Raw genomic sequence first — 13396 nt, 5'->3', positions numbered from 1 at the left:
CTCGCCCCTACACTAATGTACCCCGGCCCTGAGAGCGGGGCTTCAGCATTTGTTTACCGCCTTTGGCAGTGCTACTCCCTGTCCCTGGCGGGCGCAAGTGCTACGAAATGTTGTCTTGGGGTATGAAAAGGAAAACCCCAGGGTTTCAAAACCGCCCAGAACAACTAGCATTTATTGGCTGGGGTTGTAGGAGCGCTTTCGTCTCAGTGACCATGAAGTGAGAAAAAGATGGACGGGGTAAGAGAATTTTTTTTTTTTTATTTGGGGCGCTAGAATCAAAGTAAAAACAAATAGGCTAAGTAAGATTAGTTAACAGAACCCTAGATAGAGCTTTAGGACTTGGTGGAATGAAAAACGAGTGGCTAAACATTACCAGGATCACACAGGTACTTCGCATCACAGCCCTGCGCCACCTGTTTCATAAGTTACAATTTTCTTACTGTGAAGACACTAAAAAGTACCCTGTTTTGATATATTAATGTGATTCCAAAAGTGTGTTCAAAAGTCAAATACAATGTACATTTTAAGTCACTTCCATTCCCATAGAGCTAAACGTTTTTACGCATCCAATATATATTTTATTGATTTTTTACAGAGAGGAAGGGAGAGGGATAGTTACAAACATCGATGAGAGAGAAACATCGATCAGCTGCCTCCTGCACAGCTCCTACAGGGCTCCTACAGGGGATGTGCCCACAACCAAGGTACATGCCCTTGACCGGAATCGAACCGGGGACCCCTCAGTCCGCAGGCCGATGCTCTATCCTCTGAGCCAAACCGGTTATGGCGCTAAACGTTTTTATATATTGATCCTAGATAGTCTTCAAATATGTATTTCCATAATTTTTTAAAATATATTTTATTGATTTTTTACAGAGAGGAAGGGAGAGGGATAGAGAGTTAGAAACATCGATGAGAGAGAAACATCGATCAGCTGCTTCCTGCACACTCCCCACTGGGGATGTGCCCGCAACCAAGGTACATGCCCTTGACTGGAATCGAGCCTGGGACCCTTCAGTCCCCAGGCAGAGGCTCTATCCACTGAGCCAAATCGGCTAGGGCTGTATTTCCATAATTTTATTCAACTTTTTCGTGGTAGTTTAATACACGTGACTGGCGTAAGTTTAGGAAGCAGCCTTTGCTAATGATGTCTTCCTTTATTGCACTGAGACTCGTATTGCTTACTAGTGGCTAGTGGCCCGGTGCACGCGTTCGTGCACATTGAAAGGAAATTAATTAGAAGAAATATTTAAATATCACTATTCACCTTTTCCCTATAGTAGAAGTGTCAACCAAATTCATAATCGACAATGACAGATTGACATGTGCAATTCGTGCCAGCGAGAGCTTTATATGTATTGCGCACGCGTGAGCCAACTTAGCCTTTTTTAGATATAGAATAAACTTGCTTAATTAGACCTGCTTTCTGATTTAGCTAAACTTTTTCCAGCCCAGTGAGGCACCCCAACTTCTCTTTCAGGTAATTGTCAGCAACACAGCAGTAAATATTAACATGAAGCAGATTATTATTGTAGTTCATGCAGGGAGAACAAAGGGTAAAATAGCTGGGCGTTGCTATGTGATGTCATTATCTGGCGCCACAGCAACTGTTTCGGGCTGGGCTGTGGGCTGCATTTTGTGCCATGGGGTCTTGGCAGCGTTGGCTGCGATTTGGTGGGGTGAATCTGGGGTCGTGGCGGGGCCTGTGTCCCACTTGGGGGAAGCTGAGTGTTGGTTTGTCAGCGCTAGGTCTGTAAATGGCCAGTGTGCATCATGGCAGATCCTGCGTTGACTGTCTACCCCCTGGTGGTCAGTGTGCATCCTAGCTACCGGTTGGATGGACACTTAGCCTTTTATAGATATACATTGCTGGTGTGAAGACTTTTATTGTGTCCTAGTGAAATAAAACAGAATGGGCAAACTAGAATAAGACAAATGATTTTCAAATTTTAAAACTGTGGAACTCTTTCTTCAAGGGAAATCTTTTCTGGAAGCCCTCTGTTTTCTGATTGAAAACTTCTAGAAGTGGATTGAGTTGTTTTCACAGTTTAGTACCAATGTAGTAAGAGACACTGCTGTGCAGACATAAAAATACAGCTGTGTATAGATTATTTCATGGGCATTGCCATTAACCAAACCTTAAGTACTTATTTATTAACTCAAGTGTGATTGTCAGTATCCAAAAGACTTTTTAAAGGTGAAGGAACAAATTTAATTGAGATCCATCTGTAATTTCTCCAGCGGTTCTCAACCTGTGGGTCACGACCCCTTTGGTGGTCGAATGACCCTTTCACAGGGGTCACCTAAGACCATCCTGCATATCAGATATTTACATTACGATTCATAACAGTAGCAACATTACAGTTATGAAGTAGCAACGAAAATAACTTTATGGTTGGGTCGCAACATGAGAAGGGCCAGAAGGTTGAGAACCACTGGGTTAAGCGATACAAGCAAGTCATTATTTAACTTGAGATGTCTACAGGAATGTTTCTTTGCCATAATGCATTGTCTTTTTCACTTACTCTCTTTGATTCAGTCAGATTTTTACCATTCTTTTTCTTTTTTGTCATATCTTTGTTCACCTTTCATTCAATAAACATGTATTGAATGATTACTGTATGTCAGACATTGTATTAAGTTCTGGGGACACAAAAATTTAATAGACAGATTGGATTACTGCCTTCAGGAAACTCAGTCTAATGGAGGACACATATACACATAGAAAGGCAGTTGTCATGTAGTGTGATTATCATAGTACTAGAGATAACATGACATGCTTTGTTTACATAATTCCCTTTACTTAAAGCAGTCTTCTTCTCTGAAAAGAAGACTAAGACCTCCAGGCAGACTTTTTGTTTGTAAAGGTATTGACACTGTCCTCTCTTCCCACTCCCCCTTTTCTGACAGTATTTCTACCTACAAGAAGTAACCTTACCTTAATGGTATGGTCATTTTGTAATTAAGGGCCTTTAAAGATGAACCTACGTTTCTTTGATTCGTATTGAGTCTCACCAGAGGGTGAACAGTCTTTCTGACATCATTCATGTCATGAAGAAACCCTTTTCTCAGATTCAGAGGAAGAGCTGTAGTGAGTCATAAGTTGATGATAGAATATGACTTGTCAAATGGAAGCAGGCCAAAGGCCAGGAAATTCCTATTTTTTTCAGAGTCAGAAGGTACAAATCCTAATTGGTATGCTAGGAATGGTAGCATGAGAGCTCTTTAAATATTTGTTGGATTTATTCAAATCTGGATTTATTTTTTGTTTTAATAAAATTCCCTTGAAGCTGTGCTGAGGCAAAAACAAAAATATACACACACTCCAGTCCAGCATCTTAAAGGGAATATAGGGTTTTTGGTTGGTGCAGCCATCTTACAAGATTTTAAGGGAAAAATGAAACATGCGGACAGAGCCACAGTAGGACGATTTAGTGGTTAGTGTTAAAAGGAATGTCATTTCCTTATATTCTGTACTAATTTTTCCATCTCACTGCATTGGTTCCTGACTCATGACTTGTCTGTTCTGCTCCCTAACTCCAGTTCTATTTGCTTATCTTTTTCTCCTTAGTCCAGGCAATCTTTCTTGCAAGGTTCTGCCTCTGCCATTTACTATTCACTAATAGGCTTTTGCTTTTTTTTTTTTTTTTTTTTAACAACCTTGGTATCTCCTTCCTTAAAGATACACCTACTTGTGTCCCACAAAGCTGACCTCAAATTCTGTCTCTATAAAATTCTGACAGTGGATTGAAGTGTGAACTTTTATCTTAAAAGGGAAATTTGAATGTGTGTATTGTTGTGTCTTTGGCTTGTGTTATATTAGAACTTAAAAATGAGTTAGCTTGGGAATTTTATATTTACAAGAAACCCTAATATAAAAGTAGATATTGATTGTACTTCAGTAATACAAATATGTTCAAATTTATAACATCTATGTACTTATGTCAATTCTTGAACACAGTGAGGTTCTATCCTATTCTTTTGCTTCCCTTCTCAGAGTTTTTTGTACAAAAAGCTATAAACTCTAGCTTTATAATATACAGTTATATTATACAGTTATATTATAATATACAGTTATATTATAAAATAACTCTTGAACAACATGGGGGTTAGGGAAACCAACCCACTGCACAGTAAAAAAATCTTTATATGACTCCCCTAAAACTTAACTACTAACAACCTCTCTACCTCTCCCTTCCTCTCTGAAATAATAAAAATATATTTTAAAAAAAGAAAATCATAAGAGAAAATACATTTACAGTATTATATTGGATTATCAACACCATAAGTTTATGTCATCTGTTTTAGGCTCTGCTTCATCAGAAAATTTTTTCAAATTGTCTATGGAAAACAATTTGCATATAAGTGGGACCATGCAAATCAAGCCCATGTTGTTCGAGGGTCAACTGTATGTACTGTGCATACCAGTATACTACATGTATTGCTTTATATGTTTTTAAACTTCATAAAAAGTATCATTCTGTGCATTTCATTTGCAGCTTGTCATCCACCATTTTTTTGTGATATTCCTAGCTTTAGTTCATTAATTTTAAGAGCTATGTGGTATTCCACTGTATGCTTATACCACATTTTTTATTCAGTCTCCCATTAATGGACATGAAGTTTTTCTCCCCAGTTTTTTGTTATTACAGTCAACATTGCAGTAAAAGTTCTTATCCATGATTTTCTTATTCACATGACTGAGAGATTCTCCAGGGATTGTATCTTGAAGAGGAATCCCTTTTAAAAGTGTGGATAGTGCAGAGTTGCAAAATATTAGATAGCAGAATTACCCATCTAAGGGTTTGTGGGAGATTTTACTCCCACGAGTGGTGGAATGAGCCCCTATTGTTCCACATTCTCATTAACACTGGGTATTGTCAGATTTTAAATTTATGCCAGTTTGATGGATGTGAAATAGGGCATTGTTTTCATTTTATTTTAACTTCATTGCTAGTGAAGTTGAACATCATATATTTCTTGGTCATTCCATTTGTATTTTTATAAATTGCCTTCTCATTACTTTTACTTACTCTGTAGGATTTTTTTTTTAGAGTTCCATATAATTCTCTACTAACCTTTTATTGGTTATGAGAATTGCAAATATAGATCCCAGTTTGTTGCTTCTTTGTACTTGTTTCAGATGTCTTTTATTGTTAAGAAAATTAAGTTTTAATTTAGTTATATTATTTTTCTTCCCTGCTTTAAAAGGAATGTATTGTTTGATTGATTGATTTTAGAGAGAGGAAGAGAGGGAGGGAGCAAGAGAGAGAGAAATACCAGTACATCGATTTATTGTCCCACTGATTTATGCATTCACTGGTTAATTCTTTTTTTTTTAAATATATTTTATTGATTTTTACAGAGAGGAAGGGAGAGGGACAGAGAGTTAGAAACATCGATGAGAGAGAAACATCGATCACCTGCCTCCTGCACACCGCCCACCGGGGATGTGCCCGCAACCAAGGTACATGCCCCTGACCGGAATTGAACCTGGGACCCTTGAGTCCGCAGGCTGATGCTCTATCCACTGAGCCAAACCGGTTAGGGCCACTGGTTGATTCTTATATGTACCCTGATCAGAGATCGAACCCGCAACTTTGGTGTATTGGGTCAATGCTCTAACCAACTAAGCTATTCTGGCCAAGGCTTTGCCCTTGATTTTATATTTCTTGTTTAAGAAAGCTTTCTGTAGCCAAGACCGGTTTGGCTCAGTGGATAGAGCGTCAGCCTGCGGACTCAGGGGTCCCAGGTTCGATTCCGGTCAAGGGCATGTACCTGGGTTGCGGGCACGTCCCCAGTGGGGGATGTGCAGAAGGCAGCTGATCGGTGTTTCTCTCTCATCGATGTTTCTAACTCTCTGTCTCTCTCCCTTCCTCTCTGTAAAAAATCAATAAAAAATATGTATAAAAAAAAAAAAAAGAAAGCTTTCTGTACCCTGAGTTTATAAGGATTTTTGTCATGTTTTCTTCTGAAAGTTTTATTAAAGTTTTGATTTTCACAGGTCTTCAATGCACCTAGACTCAATCTTAGTGTAAGTTCCCAGGAAGGATTAATTGGATAGTCAATTGACAGTAGACAATAATCAATTTGTTTAATCCCCATTTACTGAATTGTCTATCCTTTCCCCACTATTTTGGAGAACCCTCTCCTTCATACAGTACATTTCCTTTCACGAGGCCTGTGTCTGTGCTTTCTGTTCCACGCTGTTCTCTTTAGCTATCACGCACCAATACCACAGTCTAATCTCGGTGACCTTTAGAGGTGGTAGAGCAAGTCCCCAGTCTTGTTTTGCTTCACTTTGATAGTCTTACCTGTTTTGGGCCTTTGTTTTTTGATCATTTGGTCAAATCATAAAAGGGAATTTATTTTAGGCTCTTTTAGGATTTAAGAGAAAAGACATTGTAATTTATACTTTTGTTTCTTATGAACTGATCATGTTGACACTTAAAATACACATTTTTATTCTTTAATTTTACTAGAAAGCTTACTTAGATTATTGTTTGAAAGTACGGTAAGTGGGCGAGAGGATGATTTTCTACAAGTGAATGTACAGTATAATAATACTATAGCAGTGTACTTACATGGATGTATCTTTGTACTGCCTTTGTTTGTTTAAATGAAAGGACCTCAGAGATGTTCTTAATGTTAAAAGAGTACATTTTATTTATAGTATGTCATGTGGAGTATCAAACACTGGTCATTTGACAGCTGATAGTTCTAGCCATCTATCACCCAGATATCAAAACAAAACTTAAACTTAAAGTATATCATTTCCTTTTCTCCTGTGTTCCCTTTTGCTTGCCATGTATACCCAAATCTAACTTCCCTCCCCTACCTTGGGTGTTTTTTTTGGGGGGAGGACAGGGGTGTTTTTTTATGTTTTCATTTATTAACAAAATTTTTAAAAAGTGTATTAGCTTTCAGTCTTTTTCCTATTTCAAATAGTCAGTAACATTGGTGAGAATATTGTTCCTAGAAACCTGAGAAATTTTGATATTGTCCAAATATATGTTTCCTTTATAGGACTGAACTTCACCCTAGCCTATTGGCATCTTCAGTCCTTCTTGTGTAGTAATAAATATTGCTTCCATCTTCTAGACTATTCTTGTTATTTTCTTAATGGATCTGTAACTGTCTATGCTTAAGGGACAAGCACCTCTCTGTTCCTATGACACAACACCTTCTAACATTTTTTACTATTGAGACCTATTTGTGACAGCTATTACTGTTCCATTCAAAGAGGACTTTCTTTTGTCTCCTCTAGTTAAGGAATGTTGAAAATTGAAGGTCCTGGCAAGTAGTTATAGTTCTGACTGTTAATGAACCTCAGAAGATATATTTAGTAGGTCTCTTTTGAAAGCATGAAGGGAAACGATGAAGGATTAAAAAATTTTGTTATATACAATACCCCTATTATTTAGTACTAGAGGCCCAGTGCACGAATTTGTGCATGGGTGGGTTCCAGCCTGCCCACCCCAATTGGGGCTGCAGGAGGTTGGCCGGCTGGCCCTGCCGAGTGTGTGTCATAGCGACCAGTCGTTCCAGTTATTCCGGTCGCTTGGCTTTTACATATACTAGGTGTACTGGTTAATAATGCGGATTTTGTAATCAAAGAAAACACGATAATTTCAAGAGAAACATCAAAAGTGCTTTATTCAAAGTAATGTCCATTGCTAGCTACACATTTCCCCCGTCTTTCAGGTAATTTGTGGATACTGTCCCAATAGAACTTTTCTTGCTTTGAGGCAAACCATTCAGATACCCAATTTTCCACTTTTTCAAACTATTTCGGTTGACCTGGATGTTCTTTGTCTTTCACATCAAAATCATCACTTTTAAAGTGTTTAAACCAGTGTTCACAAGTATTGTGAGATGGAGCATGTTCACCATAAGCTTCCTGAAGTATACGATAACTTTCAGCAGCACTTCAAAATAAATGAATTAAAACTTCCTGCAAATGCTCTTTCTTTGGCACGAAATTAGACATTTTTAAGCGTAAAAATACCTATGATGTTAACACCTTCAGAAAATTTGACATATGAAGTTTTGAAGCTTGTCAATACAACAAAATAGCATACATATCAAATTGCATATATATCAACATATGTGTAACTCCAGCTACTGAAAAAAACCCCACATTATTAGCCAGTACACCTAGTATATAATTTTTAAATGATAGCATATAGAATTAAAAATTGTTCATTACTGAATTTTTTTTGATAACTGACAACTCGCAAACTCTTATATTTTTCAAATAATTTTTCAGTTTATAATGAATTGGTCCAAAGAAAGAACATTTTTATATCTTTAGTAGAAACTGGCAGCTGTGGTTTCCGTGTAATACCAAAATGAATTCTACTCATTTACTTGCTTTCCATTTCCTAGTTTATTTCTGCTCTAAAGAAATTCTTTTGCCAGTTTTTTTCTATTCTATAATTTTAAGATATAAAAATAATTGTTTTCTTATTAACACATTAAAAATAATTTTCCCTCAAGGTATTAATGTGTTGTAGCCTAATTATAATAAAATTTTATGTTGGCTTCTATTATAATCTTTGTGGGGTTTTTGTGGCTCAATCCCTTCACCTTTTCACCCAGCCTTCCTATCATAGTCTTGGTTACATGATTAATTTCCATGTGATTGGGTTTTACATTTGATCTGATAAAAACATATCGTACTCAGAGAATATATTGTGTATATTATCCTAAACTATTTCTAGTTTTTGGTAGTTCCATGTACATTTGAAAAAAAGATTTAAACTCTGCCTTAGTTTACTCACTTTACATAGTTCCAATGTGCATGAATTTAGTTACCATGTTTTAGTTAAATAACATCAATCTCCCAACAACAAGCCTTGAATATCTTGAGCATGGAACCTAGGCAAGCCTGCTTAGATTTTGAACTACAGAATTATGAATTAGTAACAGGTGGTATTTTAAACTATTTAATTTGCAGTATTTTGTTAGAGAAAGTTTTAAAAAATAGACTGAAACTCTGTTCCTTTTCTTAATCTTTATTTCTCTGTTCTTCAAATTTGTTTACTTTTTTTTTTTAATGTATTTTATTGATTTTTTACAGAGAGGAAGGGAGAGGGATAGACAGTCAGAAACATTGATCTGCTGCCTCCTGCACACCTCCTACTGGGGATGTGCCCACAACCAAGGTACATGCCCTCGACCGGAACCGAACCTGGGACCTTTCAGTCCGCAGGCCGACGCTCTGTCCACTGAGCCAAACCGGTTTGGCAAATTTGGTTACTTTTATTGACCTTTCTTCATGTTTACTGTTTCTGTAATTTTCAATCAGCTTTTAAGCTTATCCAGTGAATAATTTTAGTTGAGATGCTGTCCTTTCAATACCATTTCTTTTTTAATATATTTTATTGATTTTTTTACAGAGAGGAAGGTAGAGGGATAGAGAGTTAGAAACATCGATGAGAGAGAAACATCGATCAGCTGCCTCCTGCACACCCCCTACAGGGGATGTCCTGCAACCAAGGTACATGCCCTTGACCGGAGTCGAACCTGGAACCCTTCAGTCCGCAGGCCGACGCTCTATCCACTGAGCCAAACCAGTTAGGGCAATTTTTTTTACTTTATACTGGTCATTGTAGTTATTCTTTTAAGGAAGTGGCTAGATTATGTTGTCTTCCTTTAAAAAGTGTTGAGTTTTGTTCTTTCAGGTAGTTATATCATTGGAGGATCTTTTAGGTTTTTGTCAGGCTTTGTTTTCTTTGTGAGGCAGACCTATTTCGATATTGAACTAAATTCTAGGGACCTTTACTCCTAAAATGTGGTGTTTGGGAGGTTTCAACTGAATGTCGGAATTGTTCTCTCTACTCTAGTTGGCTGGAGTGTTAGTCTGTTCGGCCTGCCATAACTTAATACCATATATTAAGTGACTTAAACAACCAAAATGTATTTTCTCACAGTTCTGGAGACTGGAAGTCCAAGATCAAAGTCCCAAGAGGGTTAGTTTCTAGTGAGGACTCTCCCCTTGGGATGCAGATGGCCGCCATCTCACTGTGTGCTCACATGATCTCTTTCTGTGTGTGAGGAGAGAGGGAGGGGGAGAGAGAGAGAGAGAGAGATTTCTAGTATCTCTTCTAAGGACATTTAATCCTGCTGGATTAGGGCCCCATTCTTATGATCTCATTTTACCTTAATCATTTTGCTAGAGGCCCAGTCTCCAAATACTGCTACACTGGCAGGTAATTACAGATGAATTTTGTGGGGACACAGACATTGAGTTCATAACAGGCAGAAATTCCAAAAACTCCAGCATTGCACTACCTTTCAGCCCCATAGTAGGTGATCTCTGCTAGATTTCATCTTGAGTCTCATTGTGTGTGTGTGTGCGCGCGCGCGCACTGGGAGAAGTGTTGATTAACAAGAAGCATGTGTTCAGAAATCTGGTCTCTGTCTCTGAGTTGCTCTACTAGGGCTGTTTCCTTATGTTGGGACAGGAAAGTCTTCCCAGGCAGAAATCTGGGGCCATCGTGAGGCTCATTTCATATTTCCTTTCCCTGAAAGATCTCAGCCCTGCACTGTTATTCATTTTCTGAACACAGTTGCCTCATATATTTTGGCCTGTTTTATACTTGTTTTTGGTAGAATAGCAAATCTGGTACCAGATATTTTGTCATGGTTGGAAGCAGATCAGTCATGAGTTCTTATTTCCAAACATAGTTGGAGGAGCTTTAAAGATCTCTTGTGGGCATTCTTATTTTATATGGTTAATTTTTTTATTACTGATAGAGCCTATTTTATTAAAAGTTTTATGAGTAGACTTGAATTCTTTTTAAAGCTATATGTTGAACATAATGGACTCTGTGGAAGGGGAGCCTTATTTATGGACTGTTTCTTTTATGATATTGTTAGAGTCTTTCTGAAATGTTTCACTGGGTAGATGAAGCTGTCTATAGGTAGTAATCAAAACCTGGTGATGAAATGTTATGACTTATACCCACGAAACCCTGGAAATTTAGCAGACAGGCCCAGGAGAGCTCATTTAACTTTCTTATTTTCTGTGCATTTGACATAGGATAATGTGAGATATGGCTCCAACGCTGGGCAAAGTGACATGCTATCAAAGAATGGTTCCTTAATTATAATATTTAAAATTTTTCCAAGAGTTTAAAATGCTCCTAAGTACATAACTTAACTGCTATTTTGTTCACTTGAAAAATGGAATTCTTTTTGGCAGGCTATTATAAAATCTTCAGATTTTATACTTTTCACAAAGAGTAATCATGAGCCCTACATGTGTAGAGAGTAATACTCTGCTGGATAGGGTATTCAAACAGGGCTTTTAATTTTCTATATAGTTAGTCAAATAAAAATATTCTGTTTAGATATTTTTGAAATTATTAGAAGGGTTTTGGAGGGTATTGCATAGGTTTCACATTTAATTGTGTTTCACATGGCCAAAATTGTGTGTCAAGATTTGATAATAAATGATTCTGGTTTCTCAAATCAAAGAGGAAAGGATAGATTCTTAGATGTTGGATCTACTGCAGATATTGTGTAAGAATATTTTACTATCTGTGCCTATCACACCATATGCTAAATGAAATTTCTGAGTAGACTAAAGATTTACCCATAAAAGAGAAACAGTATATACACAAGAGAATATAGGTCAGCGGTTCTCAACCTGTGGGTCGCGACCCCTTTGGTGGTCGAACGACCCTTTCACAGGGGTCGCCTAAGACCATCCTGCATATCAGATATTTACATTACGATTCATAACAGTAGCAACATTACAGTTATGAAGTAGCAACGAAAATAACTTTATGGTTGGGTCACAACATGAAGAACTGTATTTAAAGGGCCAGAAGGTTGAGAACCACTGATACAGGTAAATATTTAATCTTTAGGTAGTTGAAAACGATGGTGAAAGATACTATTAAAAGAAAAGAGTGATAGATCTGTTCAGCACAAATAAAACTCCACCATAAGCAAAGAGAAAAGATGAGCATGAAGTTGGCAACCTTTTGATGCATGGGATGACGCTCAACCAACTGAGCCACACCAGCGAGGGCAATATAGTATATTTTTGGAGTATTTTAAAACTATATATGAAACATTCACATATTGCTAGTGGGAACATAAAATGGTACAGATGCTTTGGAAAACTGCCACATCCTAATAAAATTGAATAGAGTTACTGTGAGATTCAGCGATTCTCCTAGGTATATACCAAAGAGGTATAAAAGCATGCATCCACACAAAAATTTGTACACAAGCATTCATAGCAGCATTGCCTTATTTATATTAACCAGAAGTTAAAAAAAAATACAGGAATGTTCATCAACTGGTGGTGAAATAAAAATACGGTATTACCTATACAATGGAATAATATTCAGCAATAAAACGAAGTACAGTACTGATGCATTCTTCAACATGGGTGAATCTTAAAAACATTGTGCTAAATAAAAGAAGGCAGTCAGGAAAGATCATATGCTTCATGATTTTATTTATATGAAAAATCCAGAATAGGAACCTATAGAGATACAAAGTAGATTAGTGGTCTAGGGTGGAGAGGATGGGGCGAGACTATACTGTGACTGCCAGTGGGTATGGATTTCTTTTTAGGGTAATGAAAATGTTCTAAAATTAGATAGCGGTGATTGTTTCACAAGTCTCTAATTATACTAAAAACATCAAATTGTGAATATAAATTTATTCACACTTTACATGGGCAAATTTTATTAGAATGTGAATTATATTTCAGTAAAGCTGTTTAAAAAGTTCATGTAAATGTTATTTATTATTATTAACTACTAGTGGCCTGGTGCATGGATTCGTGCACATTGAAAGGAAATTAGAATCCTTGGGGTGGCACCTTGGCTCGAAGGCCGTCTACGGAGTGAGCGGGGGTCCCTCTGGCAGGTGAAGTCCCTCAGCCTGGCCTGTGGGGATTGGGCTAAAACCGGTTCTCTGACATACCGAGAACCGCAGCTGCTAAGTCACCACAGCTCAGCAGCTCCTGTGTTGAGCATCTACATCCTGGTGGTCAGTGCACATCATAGGTACTGGCTGGTCGGACAGTCAGATGGTCACTTAGCCTTTTATATATAGACTAGAGGCCCGGTGCACAAAAATTTGTGCACTCGGGGGGAAGGGGGTCCCTCAGCCCGGCCTGTGCCCTCTCGCAGTCTGGGACCCCTCGGGAGATAACGACCTGCTGGCTTAGGCCTGCTTCCAGGTGGTAGAGGGCTGGCCCAATCCCTAGGTGCCTGCCCCGCAGCTCCTGGTTGGGCTCATAGCAGGGCCGATTGGGGAGTTGGGGAACCACCCCCTGTCATGCACAGAGCAGGGCAGATCAGAAGGTTGCGATGCCACCCTCAGTCACGCTCAGGGTAGGGCCGATTGGGGGGTTGGGGCATCAACC

At 38.1% G+C, this 13396-nt stretch overlaps 1 protein-coding gene across 2 annotated transcripts in view; it reads left to right on the top strand.

The window, feature by feature from the left end:
* STAM2 (signal transducing adaptor molecule 2) overlaps window positions 1–13396 on the top strand; it is a 39708-nt gene that overhangs the window by 657 nt on the left and 25655 nt on the right. The gene's annotated exons all lie outside the window — the stretch shown is intronic.

This window comes from Myotis davidii, unplaced genomic scaffold (genome assembly GCF_000327345.1).
Source record: "Myotis davidii unplaced genomic scaffold, ASM32734v1 scaffold753, whole genome shotgun sequence".
Taxonomy (NCBI): domain Eukaryota; kingdom Metazoa; phylum Chordata; class Mammalia; order Chiroptera; family Vespertilionidae; genus Myotis; species Myotis davidii.
This window is presented reverse-complemented; position numbering and strand designations above follow the sequence as displayed.